This window comes from Micrasema longulum, unplaced genomic scaffold, assembly GCF_059751315.1.
Source record: "Micrasema longulum isolate JH-2025_06_02 unplaced genomic scaffold, ASM5975131v1 h1tg000141l, whole genome shotgun sequence".
In the NCBI taxonomy this organism is placed as follows: Eukaryota; Metazoa; Arthropoda; class Insecta; order Trichoptera; family Brachycentridae; genus Micrasema; species Micrasema longulum.
The window spans coordinates 1030242-1042671 of record NW_028277347.1 but is presented as its reverse complement, the minus strand read 5'-3'; the positions used below and the strand labels follow the sequence as shown (position 1 = coordinate 1042671).

The window sequence follows — 12430 nt, the reverse complement described above, 5'->3', positions numbered from 1 at the left end:
GTAATTGGATGTGCCAATCACAGCCACCAAACCAATCTCGCCTCCATTTTGTGGTACTTAGCGGCGCTGTGCATGCCTCGCTAGCTGAACGCCATCCGAATTTGGGAAACCAGAATTCGAAGTTATGGAATGAATAGAATGTAGCAGAACGCAAAACTCAGAGACAAGCGAGTCACGTTAAAACTGCTGACAAACTTGGCATTTTGAGTATTTCGATGTTGAATTTGCTATTATTTTCTGCAAGATATTATCTTCTACATATTTTTGTCGGCCTTGGTGTGTAATGGTCAGCGCGTTTGCCTACCAAGCAAGAGGTTTCGGATTCGAGAGTCGATTATTGTAATGGTATCTATGCAGGTCTACCAATGAACAAAATAACTCGCATACAGTCTGTATTGAATGCTGCAGCGAGACTTATTTTCGGAATCTCTAAGTTCAGTCATATCACTCAACTACTTCGGGAATTACACAAGCTACGTTTTCCACAGAGGGTGGAATACAAACTCTGTTGGCTCAAGTTTAAATCACCGCACAACTCTGCTCCGGAACTATACGTTCCAGATGAACAAGCTGACAGGCGTCTTACGCTTAGATCAGCTACGTATACGGCGAGAGAAAAAGTTATTATACATCTACGCAAACAGCGCACTAAATTCAGTGAACCCGCGTTTGCGGTCGCAGGCTCTATGGCATAGAATGCTCTCCAAGCAGAGGTGCGAAACTGTGAGAGTAAAGTGATGTTTCGGAAAAAACTTAAAACCCACTTGTTCTCTTAATTATTTGAATAGATCCGTAGCATGTGATAAATAAAATAAATTGTTTTAATTAAATTACAAATTTAAAAATATAATCAATCTGTAAAGCGCCCTTGAAGTATTATATTACGGAAATGGCGCTATATAAGCTATCCATAATCATAAAAATAATTATGAAATATTTATTGAAAAGGGTGTTTTTACATCAGAATATATCATCGTTCGTGAACTGGTACCTGAAGCGATTGACTGATCATCTTATCTTCATGTAAAAAAAATCAAGATACGCTGCGATTGGTGAACCAATGCAGTGCCGTATGCACCGTTAGGTGCGGAAAGGGAATGATGATGATGCTGACATATTTTTGATTTGTGGATTTCCTTTGGTATATAAGGTGTTTTTACCAAATTAAAAAATGAGCATCAAAAGTAAAACAAATCGGTAAAGATTATACATACTTACGTCATTCGAAAGAAAATATTCTGCTCTACAAGATAATGTGTTTGCTTTAAAGTTACATGTATCATTTTATTTTATTTTCACATTACCAGCCTTCAAAATAAAATGTCAAGAAGACGAATGTGAGCATTTTCGACACCTCTTTTTGTTTGCTTTCAATCGAGTTTAAGGAGAAAAACGAAAATATAAGATTGACTTTTTTTTGTGATTTTTTTATGGTGCCCACTTTTTACCTTCATTTGGAAAAAAAAAAGTTCATTTTATTTTGTTTTTATCCAAAAAATAGTTCCATTTTGCAAACAGAAGGTGTCGAAAATGCTCACTTTCATCTTCTTGAGATTCCATTTAAAGGCTTGTAATCAAATAGAATAACATATATAACGACAAAACAAACGCAATGCCTTGCAGAGCACAAACTTTTCTTACGAATGGTGTATAAACTTTTCCATTTTGTTTTTTTGTGGTCATTTTTTAATTCAGAATAATACAGATAAAACTAATGTTACCCAATTATTTTAGAAAATATCTTTACATTATTATTTACACGAGTAAATCGCTTGTTTAAGTATTGTCAGATTTAAATTTGTATTTTGTAGCTCAAAAAAAAGGAAATTTGTAACATCCAAATCATTATTTGGATTTTGTTGCTGGTTCGGTTTCAAATTCCTTTGTTTCGATTTTCAAACTTCCTACTTCTACTACTATCACGGCATTACTTATTTACATGACATAAAAAAATATTTGAAATTTTATAGTTATTTTATTTATTTATTTATTTTCTTTTATTCAGGAAAAGTATATAAGTTATATAAGTTATTTACAATTTGCTTTTTAATTTAAACATTTTTTAATATCCATATTTTCTCTTTTTTCACGTTTGATTTTGCATTACGGCATGCTTTTCTGTTTCTACATAGGTACAAAAAAAGGAGAAAAAAAACGTGTTGTAGATTTTAAAAATTATTATTTACTATGTTTGTACTTAACTTTATTATTTTTGTAAATGCCCCTTGCGCTACAGGGGTAGGCAGAGGATGAAACGCTACACACGTTTATCCTGACATATGTTCTTGGCTTCTGCCCCATTCGTACATTTTGTCATTTATTAAATATGTTAGGTATTTACTATGCCTAGTGAGGATAGACAGTGTCTAATAGAGATGCCACAAATATTCTGCTACTTTTTTAAATATTCGGTATTCGGCCGAATACCGAATACAAAAACATGAAAAAAAATGCAAGTATTTCTTAAAAACTCTTATTAATACTCAAAATCTTTCAGTGGTAAGTTGCAGGGGCGAACCGTGTATGAAAGCGATTATGCGCAGATTACCATTATATTTGACTGACCATATTATTGTTTATTTTAAATCATTTCCACCGTTTGTATTTTTTTCCTGATATAAATATTTATATTAATGAAGCGCACCCAGCGCCTGCGGTGAGCCAAGAAACTAGCCAATTATTCCAGCTTATTTTTTCATCCAAATAAGTGTACTGTATTTTGAATGTCTTAATCCCAGTGCGGGTTTTTTTTATGCTAGATTAAACTTGCAGATTACACATTATTAGAAGATTCTTGATTTGGAAAACAGAATTTCAATAATTTTTTCTTAAGGGCTATTTTTCTTTGAGATAGTACTTTTGACATAAGAGGATAATTACTTTCATGCGTCATTTTGCAGGACATATGGCGCTCGACTTGGCCGTTTTTAGAACTATTAATTTCTAGAACAATTCGGCCAGTCGACATTTCAATTGAGTACCTTATATCGACGGAAAGTGGTATTTTTTATTTATTTTAAAGTGAGTTTTGTATTAAAGCAATGGATAATATATCTATATAATATAATATATCACGAAGTTACGTCGCTCAAGTTGATTTCATGGATGAGAGTTGTTGTATCACAAAGAACCACAAAAATATATATTTATTACTTACATTATATTATGTACCTTCTATGTAGGTACAAATATTTGATATTTTTTTATTGCTTACCTGTAAATAAAATCACCGTTCGTTATTGGTAAGTTGTAATGAATGAAAACAATTTTTTCAGCAATTGTTGATTACGAACGATACCTCGTAATATCTCGTTGTTGCATAGCAAACTGACAGCCAACTTTTTACTATAAATCTCTTAATATTCCCAAATATACGAATTTAATCAAAGTGTGCTATTTTTTATTTTTTTATTTAGGAAACATACAGTACATTGTTTTATATTTTACATAGTTAGACCTAACTCTAATGGACCAGTGAAGTTTCCATATTATAAAATAATTATATGTAAGGTTATCAATTAAAGTACAAAAAAAAGAAGAAAAATAAACATAAATAGAAGTTGTTTAAAAATTAAAATCAAAGTAAAAAAATGAAGAAAACTTGTAAAAGTAATTAAAAGTTAAGAATTAAAATAAAGAATGAAAAACATGCTTAGATGTAAAAATAAAATAAAATAATAACATTTTTTTAAAAAGGAAAAACATAAATATACTCATCCATATTTTAAGGGATTCAAAGAAACGATGAGAAGAATCTTTAAAGATTAACGATGAGCAAAAATTACTAATTAATAATAATTATTACGAATAATTATTACTAATAATAACTATCAGTACCACAATGTGACGCACCGCAATGAGACAGGTCGTAAACTGTCGGGTACGAAATGCACACACCTTTTGCCGAACATTCAGCGTATCGGCCGAGAGCGTGGCCGAATATTCGGTATTCGGAGCTGGTTTGGAGGCGCGATGCAAAAGTTTGGGCGAGGTCCTAATCAACATCGGTTCGGTGATACTCTGATATTTCATAAAGAACTCACACGAAAGGTAGTATTTTACATGGTCAAGTTAGTGCAGGACATCAGTAAAATAAACCAAAGTAGGACTCAAGAAGCTGAACACTCTTCTAGTGAAACGGAAGGCCTGTGTATGACTGTCAACAGGCCGGTTTCTTCTGAAGAGTTTTAAGTGGTTTCCTCTTCACTAGAGCAAATGCTAGAGAAGTTCCTGATTGGCCCACTATAGAAGATCCCTCCTAATCTCAACACTTAAAGATAAAATAAACGCTAAAAGGATTAAAAGCAGAAAAATCCACTTTTATTAATTATTATAAACATTGTACGTAATAAGCAAGGTAAAAAATAAACGCAACTCCCATGCAAAAAAATGTGTTTGCTTATGATTTAATTTTACATGCTTGAATTGCATTTAATTTTACTTCATTGTACCCTTTTCACTGTTTTGAAAACTGAACATATTTTATTATTTACAATAATAAACGTAGATTTTCGGAACTGAACCGGCCCAAGATAATAACAACACAATTATGAAGAAATGATCTACAAAAAATTGAACCAAATGAACATAAAACCATGCCGAAAACACAATCGAAGGCTTCGGTTGTGCCTGGCTTTGACAGAGCTTTACTTGCGATTTCGGTTTATACAGGGTGTTCTTTAAACCCTGTTACATACGAAATCGCGATGATCAGTATGGGCAAGAAGACATATTAGCATATTTAAAACAATATTTAGAACGCAGAAATTTAAAAAAAATAATTTAAAAAAACAAATGGTTGCTTACTTCTACAAGGGCGAAGCGAGGGGGGCGTGGCCATGTGGTTGACGGTGTATCAAATTCCCCCCCTTTTTCATCGCTTCACCCTTGCAGAAGTAAGCAACTATTTGTTTTTTTAATATTTTATTTTTGTAAATTTTGTTCGTTCTAAAAATTAATTTTAATGCGTCAGTATGTATTCTTGGTCATACTGACCATTGTGGTTTTTGATAAAACAGGGCTTATAGAACACCCTGTATAATAATGCCACGCATTTCTTGGTCATACTCGTCCTACGTAAGCCATTCATTGTCTCCGTGTATATTTATTTTACTATCCTTTCATCATCCATCTTAGTGACCTATTTGTCTAAGATTTGCACTCAATCTTAATACATCATTCGCAACACTGTTATTTTAATATCGAAACTCACACATTCGTCTGACAGATCGGACTTCAGCAGCGTTGAATCTGTTTTCCTCCTTCCTCTCCCAGTTCCATGTTTTACTTCCAGGCACAAGTGTCGGGACTCAAACTCCGTCGTGCACTGCAACTCTAACTTGAATTGAAACATAATATTTTGTTTCGCAATTACTAAAATATTGCGATGTTCGTTATTCGTTGCCCGCATCTATTTAAACTTATGGCAGTGGCGTCAACTGTTGAATAAATACTTTGGAAGTTTTAATGGGCTCTAATTCGGGGTAGGTATGGTAATAGTAAATGTGCCTCCGATTCAAAATGATACGAAACATTTTCAGTTCAAGAGAAATTAAGCAATTTATATCATTAGTGAAAATGAAACCAGACGTAAGGCGGCTGTTTCAAAAGTAATTAAAATTAAACGTGCAAAACGACCGGCTCCCGAGACAACGCGAACACAAGATAATATTCTTTCATAATAGCCCACACGGTTCTCTGCCAAGCGTCATGTCAGCGCCTCTCCTCCGTAACATCTCAACTTGTCGGCGAAATAAGCGCACAGAACACAAATAATGATTGAGTACTGCGATCTCCCGCCATTACAAAAAGAAAAAAACAAAAGAAAAAAACGAGTCGACGGCTATTGGTCGGCGGAGTGTATTTACGCTCCCCCCTTTTCAAGGTAAAAAAGCGCCTGCCCGCGCGAAGTTCGAAAACGCAGCTTGCACCGAACGTACAAACTTGATCGGTGCAACATGAGCACCCCCCCCCCGATCGCGATTTTCCCTCTCTGTCGCCACAAAACAACCGTCTCTCTCACCCCCGTTCGGAAGCGCTCGGGCCCACCCGAACCTCTCGTGTTTGCCGGCCTAAAACGAGTTCCGATTCAGTCGCTCTTCGGCAGCCCGGCCGCCTGGGTTGTGAAGGATTTTTGCTTTTGCGAGCGCGGATTTCAGGATCGGAAGCTCGCCGCGTTGGATTTCGAAGCGAAGTGATTTTGTGGACGCACCGACGGTGAATTTATACGAAAATGTTGCGAATGTAACATCGATAATAATATCAGATAACTGCAAACCGATAAGGATTATTTTACAATTGTGCAAATTCAATGTTGACATTTTGTCATATTGTGATCAATTAATGGATACAATAATTAAACATTAATTTTATTACGTTTTGTATTATTCAATTAAACAGTTATTATAAAAAGTTGTACCTACGTATTTAAAAAAAAAGTGTTGTTAATATATAATACAATAATTTTCATTAGCGCGTAAAACAGGTTGGTACCTGCCCGTCGGCGTTTGAAATTGAGGCGGCGTTCGAGAAAATATTTTTTTTACCTACCTGTTCTGAGGCACCTTTTGGCATACATATAATGCAAATAACACACGAAAATATATTTTTGTTTTTCTGACAATCTTATGTCATTCCACTTGATGTGGAAGTAACGAATTACCAAGAAAGCATAAAAAAATACAATACTACCTAGAATCGGAATCGACAACCAATTATTGTGAAAAAAGCCGGTTACCTATCTAAAATATTCGAAGAAAATTTTGTATTATCAAGCACTGATAATCACAGTTTCGATACGTATTTTTCAGTCGAATTCTTTGTTTTGTGTCTGTGATAATTATATTGTCGTCATTGTTTATATTTGTAATAATTTGAAGTGTAAACAAATATAATCATCGAGTGATCGAAGTGTTCAGTGATTGTTTCCTGAAGTTCTCCAGAAACTGTTGAAATTGTAAGTCATACTTCTCATGTATTTATTATTTAAAAAGTTTGTTTACACGCGTTAACATTTTATTCTGACCAAATTTATGACATACAACAATAAAATGGCGTCTTCGATAAAGTCAAATAGTCGGCAATAGAAAAATCAAATGCATTAAGCCGATGTGATAATAATTGCATGGCGATAAAAGAAAAACATAAAAAAAATCGTGGGTATTTGTAATGATGTAGTAACTTATATTTACATATAAGTTAATTATTTTAAAAAATACTTGGTATACATCCACTTATTTATTTTGACCAATTAGCGCTTTCACTCTCTAATGGGCATCTTCAGACTGGTGAATATTATCTGGTGTACGGATAATTTATATAAAACTAAATATTATCTTAAGTGTAGGTACATTTTTTAAAAGTTGAAAAACATAACAAAACAAACATAACAAAGCATCACGCCGTTTCCCCGTAAGGGTAGGCAGAGAGGATAGAACGCCACAACACTCTTTGCATACAATTTTCGCTTCCTCTTCATTCATACATCTTCTCATGCACGCACGCCGATTTGTTGTTTATTTGTTGGATTTGGTCATGCCATGTCTTTCTCGGTCTTCCCCTATTTCTGCATCCATCAACATTCGCATTGTAAATATTCTTAGCCGTTCTCTCGCTGTCCATTCGTTCTACATGTCCAAACCAGCGCAGAGCTCCTTTCTTGATTTTGTCGATAATGCTCGTCTCAGCCTCACATAATGTACGGATCTCAACATCTGTGCATCTATCGTACATAGTTTTACCACACATTCGCCCGAGAGATCGCATTTCGACAGCATTCAGCCTACTTTCATCCCTGTTTTTACAAGTCCATACTTCGCTCCCATACATCAGGGTCGGGACCAGGACTGTGAACTGCCAATTTTGCCTCTTGTGACAAGATACAAAGATACATTACGCAATATTTCAATGGAACGAATTCCATCATAAATTGTCAATAAATAATTTAATTGAAATAAAAAAATAGTGGGTTGTATTCTTATACCATAACCATTTTTAAAAAAAACGCTATTATTTATTAATTTTATATTTGTAGTCTGTATGACTATACGGGCTATTTAATCAATTACTTGATACAAATTGTAAAAAAGGTAGAATTGCATTGCGGATGGTAAGTTAAAAAGTAGAAAGCATATAGCTGATTAACTGCCGATACGTACAAAAAATAGATCAATATTATCTGCAGAAGCCGTATTCAACAAGCGAATTGCCCTATAAATGGGTGAATTCTCACTTGCTCGTACAGCTTCTGAGTACTTGAAACAGCGCATGAGATGTCGCTCTAGTAAAGTTAGCTGTTGGGAACATACAAACTGATCTTTTTCAGTATATTTGGATTGTACATACTTCCAGAAATCAGCTCACAGAAAGGTTTCCCAAGAAAAATATGTCGACGAGATTCGAGGGTAATGTAATCGAGTATCCCCGCTAGAAATAATGACGGATACACAAATGGATATTTATTATATTCTTTAATATATAAGTATCGCAAAAATCGCCCTTGAATCTTCTCTATTTCAAGATGTGGTTTGACTTAGAAGGGTCCCAAATTTTGGAACATGATTCTATAGTCCTTAAAATGTAACATGATTAGAATGACAGTTGTCAGAAAAAGTGACAACATAACTTTGTAGTAACGTCAAGGGAGTTTTTTATATTGACACACGAAAAATCATTTGTATCTGGCATGTTAATAATTTTTTTTATTACAATGCTTAAAACATAAATCAACATTAATATATTAAATCAGCTTTTAAACTAAAAAAAAAATTAAAATAAACCTTATTTTTAACGACGTTCTTACAAGGTCGCATCATTTTGCAAAAACGTTAGAGATGAGACAAATTGATCAATGTAAATTGATCGAATAAAAAAATTATTCGTTTGATGTTGTTCATGAAAAAAATATAAATATCTCATTTTTTAAAAATTATGTTAAACACACTATAATAGGCTTGTTTTTTCGTTTTTTTATCAATTTTCGGAAACAGAGTTTCATGATTGCATGAAATAACTGATAAAATCGATCTTATCAGTGATCAGTAATTTCCCATCACTAATGAAATTAGTTTGACAGCTGTCACTCTAATCAAGCTATATTTTAAGGACTATAATATGCTGCGGACTAGTGTATCATGACATGTATTGCAGAGGTATTATTGAAAGATCTTGAATTTCGAAGTACAAATCCAAGCATCTTTCTGGATTTATCTACAACATTAGTAACGTGGTATTTACGTTGATGTATGAGAGAATATTTGTATTTTAGACACGTGGCTATATAATATGTTCCGTCCCTATGTCAGCATTTGAATATACATTCACCTGTATTCAATCAATTTTTGTTTCTCTGTCGATGAATATTTTGAATGCATTTTCTTTTGTAAGAACATATTGTTATTTTATTTATTTTTTTTAAAGAGAAATACTTGAGTTCTTATTATTTACCAAATTATTTCAATTTTCAGTCCATTTCCTTAAAGTCGTAAATAATTTGTGTTGGAAAAATGGAAATCGAGTTGTGGTAGAGTGGGATTTGAACCTCGGACCTTAGGCCAGCGAGTCCACAATACTACCACGGTACCACTACCCGGTTAAAAAATTCAAATTCAAATCATTATATAATACATTTAAATAACTTGTTAACAGTATTTTGAATTCCAAACGTTTGTGGACTAGATTTCACCCCCTAGGAAGATTTGAGATTATCACATTGCTTACAACAGGGATGGAAAATACTTTAGAGAAGAGAAGGTGGAAGTTTACGCAATTACAGGGGTTATGACTTCTTGGCCTGTTTAAGTGGCTTATTTACTAACTGTTTCTAACTGTTTCGGAAAAAAATTAAAACCCACTTGTTCTCTAAATCATTTGAATAAATCCGTAGCACGTGACAAAAAAATAAATTGTTTTAATTAAATGACAAATTTAAAAGCTTCAATTAAATTAATTTAACAATAGAATCACCATGTAAAGCGCCCTTGAGGTATTTTATTACGAAAATGGCGCTGTATAAGTTATCCATAATAATAATAATAATTTCCACATTTCTTCATGTCAACTATCTGTTGATTTTTGTGAACTTCGAGAGCTGAAATTCAGCCTTAAGTAAAATGGATCTTCAAACATGGCAGAATGGTGATTTTTCACGTCCGTAAAGTGGCCACATATTCACTTAATGACAGGTTATAAGCCGTTAATGCCTTAACCTTTATGTTGCCTTCTCTAGAATCTTCTCATCTCTGTTGTAATATGTTGATAGCTATGCTGGTAACAGAAAAACGTTATGTTCAGATTAATACTTAAATAAATTTTATCTATGCATATTACATCTAGTTGTTTTCGTTTGCTTATAGTGTTGTGCGAAATGCAAATTAATTTAAATTGAATTATGTATTGCAAACTGCAACATACACAATTTATTGCTTTCAGTATCTCTTAAAACGAATAGTTTCATTTATAAAATTAGTATTGAATGCAAATTAATGCATATATATATTTGGATAATTTATATAGCGCCGTTTTCGTAAAAATCACCTCAAGGGCGCTGTACAATAAATAAACATCCCACTACGTTCCTCAGCTGAGTGCATACACGGTTGGGATTCATGTTCCTCGTCTCCAATTATGACATACAGGAGCTAGATTAAAGCACGTCTTGCAGCTACAGAGCGCATAGACAATAAGAAATCTAGCCCCTATTTACATCTTTTATTTTTTATTTGACAATTAAGCTTAGAGATTTAGTGATGTTTAAATAAATTAAATAAAAAACAAATTTATAAAAATAGAAGTTAGGTTACAACAAGTCTTGCAGCTACTGAGCGCATAGACGGTTGGAATTCTAGACCTCATTTACTAAATTTGGATATTTGATAGTTGATAACATTTACCTATTGAAGCTAGATTACTAATCGTCTCGCAGCTACAAAGTGCATGGACGGGTAAAATTCTGGCAACTTAAAATTATCAATAAATTTATAAAAACAAACAAGCATTAAAGTGAATTTGTAAAGTGTTCGTGCTATAAAGTAAACAATGAAAAACTAAACAGATAAAGCATTCTCAGCTGGAATATAAAATATAATATATTTATTATCTGTAAATGTTCAGGAAACAAGATTTTGTGACTGCGATTTCCAAAACACTCTGACTTTTGAACCAAATGAGATAATTTCAATCTAAAAATATTTTTTTTATGTACAATAAAGATTTTTTTATAATGATGGTACACATTATAATGGCATATCTGGGACGATAGGTTTTTTTTTGCACTAAAACAAAGTGGACTTGAGAGTTTTTTATTTCATCGTACAAAAGCATTTTTATGACGAAGGTAGACTTCGGTGTTCTACTACTACTACCATCACGCCATTTCCCCGTAGGGGTAGGCAGAGAGAATGGACCGCCACACACGTCTATCCTGCCATACAATCCTAGCCTCTTCCACATTCATACATCTTGTCATACATGCCCTTCGGTTCTGTCTGCTTTTGACATGACCAGACTTAAGATTTTGGTTTATCTGATCATGCCACGTCTTTCTTGGTCGTCCTCGTCTAACGTTGCAGTTAATTTTTGCCATATATACTTGTTTTACCATTCTCTCGTCGTCCATTCGTTCTACGTGACCAAACCATCTCAGAGACCCTTTCTTAATCTTATCAATTATACTTGTCTCAGATTTACACTCTCGCCTGATTTCATCATTCGTAACCCTGTCATACATTGATTTCCCACACATTCGTCGTAAGAGAACGCATTTCAACCGCGTTCACTCGGCTTTCATCCTTCCTCTGCCAGTTCCATGTTTCACTGACTAATCCAGTCAGATGAATCTCACCCACGTCGATAAAGGTTTCAGCTCTGTGACTTCCACATTCCCTTCTCAGGGTGGTTTCCCTCTTAGTTGCAATAAATTTAGAAAACATAAGTATTTTACTTATTCAAAGGTAAGCTCTTGTACTTGCTTAAATTTATTCGTTTTATATCCATATAAACTTTATACCTAATTCTTTTTTGTAAGTAAGAAGGCACGTGGGAAAATACGCAAAAAATATTACAAATAAAAGGTAGGCAAGTACCAAGTAGACATGACGTGTGTTAGAAATTTGTATGTAAATTTGTGCAAAAATATGTATTCATATCTTATCTGTTTTATTTTATCTTGGATATGCCAAAACGACTTTTAGTTCATATCATTATTTTATGTTTATATAAATAGTAGGTACTTTAAGCTTTCGAAACGAGCCGGCTTCTACGTACTTTTGTGTTATTTTGGGGTTATCAAAAGGCTCGCTAATTCTAAAGAGAGAAATAATTATATTTCCAAAGAAACCCAAAATGAATGGAGTACGTACTCCATACGAGGTATTAGTATTTCAGTATCATAAAGACGAGTAAAAAGATCATCTAAAATGTAAGAGTCCTTATT

The 12430-nt window shown here is 33.6% G+C and overlaps 1 protein-coding gene across 2 annotated transcripts in view; it reads left to right on the top strand.

Moving 5' to 3' along the window:
• Positions 1 to 6091: 6091 nt before the first annotated feature.
• Positions 6092 to 12430, top strand: part of pxb (putative Hedgehog signaling attenuator pxb) — a 630755-nt gene continuing 624416 nt past the window's right edge. For both annotated transcript variants that reach the window (XM_088242536.1, XM_088242535.1), the window contains exon 1: positions 6092 to 6955. The gene's annotated coding sequence lies outside the window, so the exon portion shown is untranslated. The remainder of the gene's footprint in view (positions 6956 to 12430) is intronic.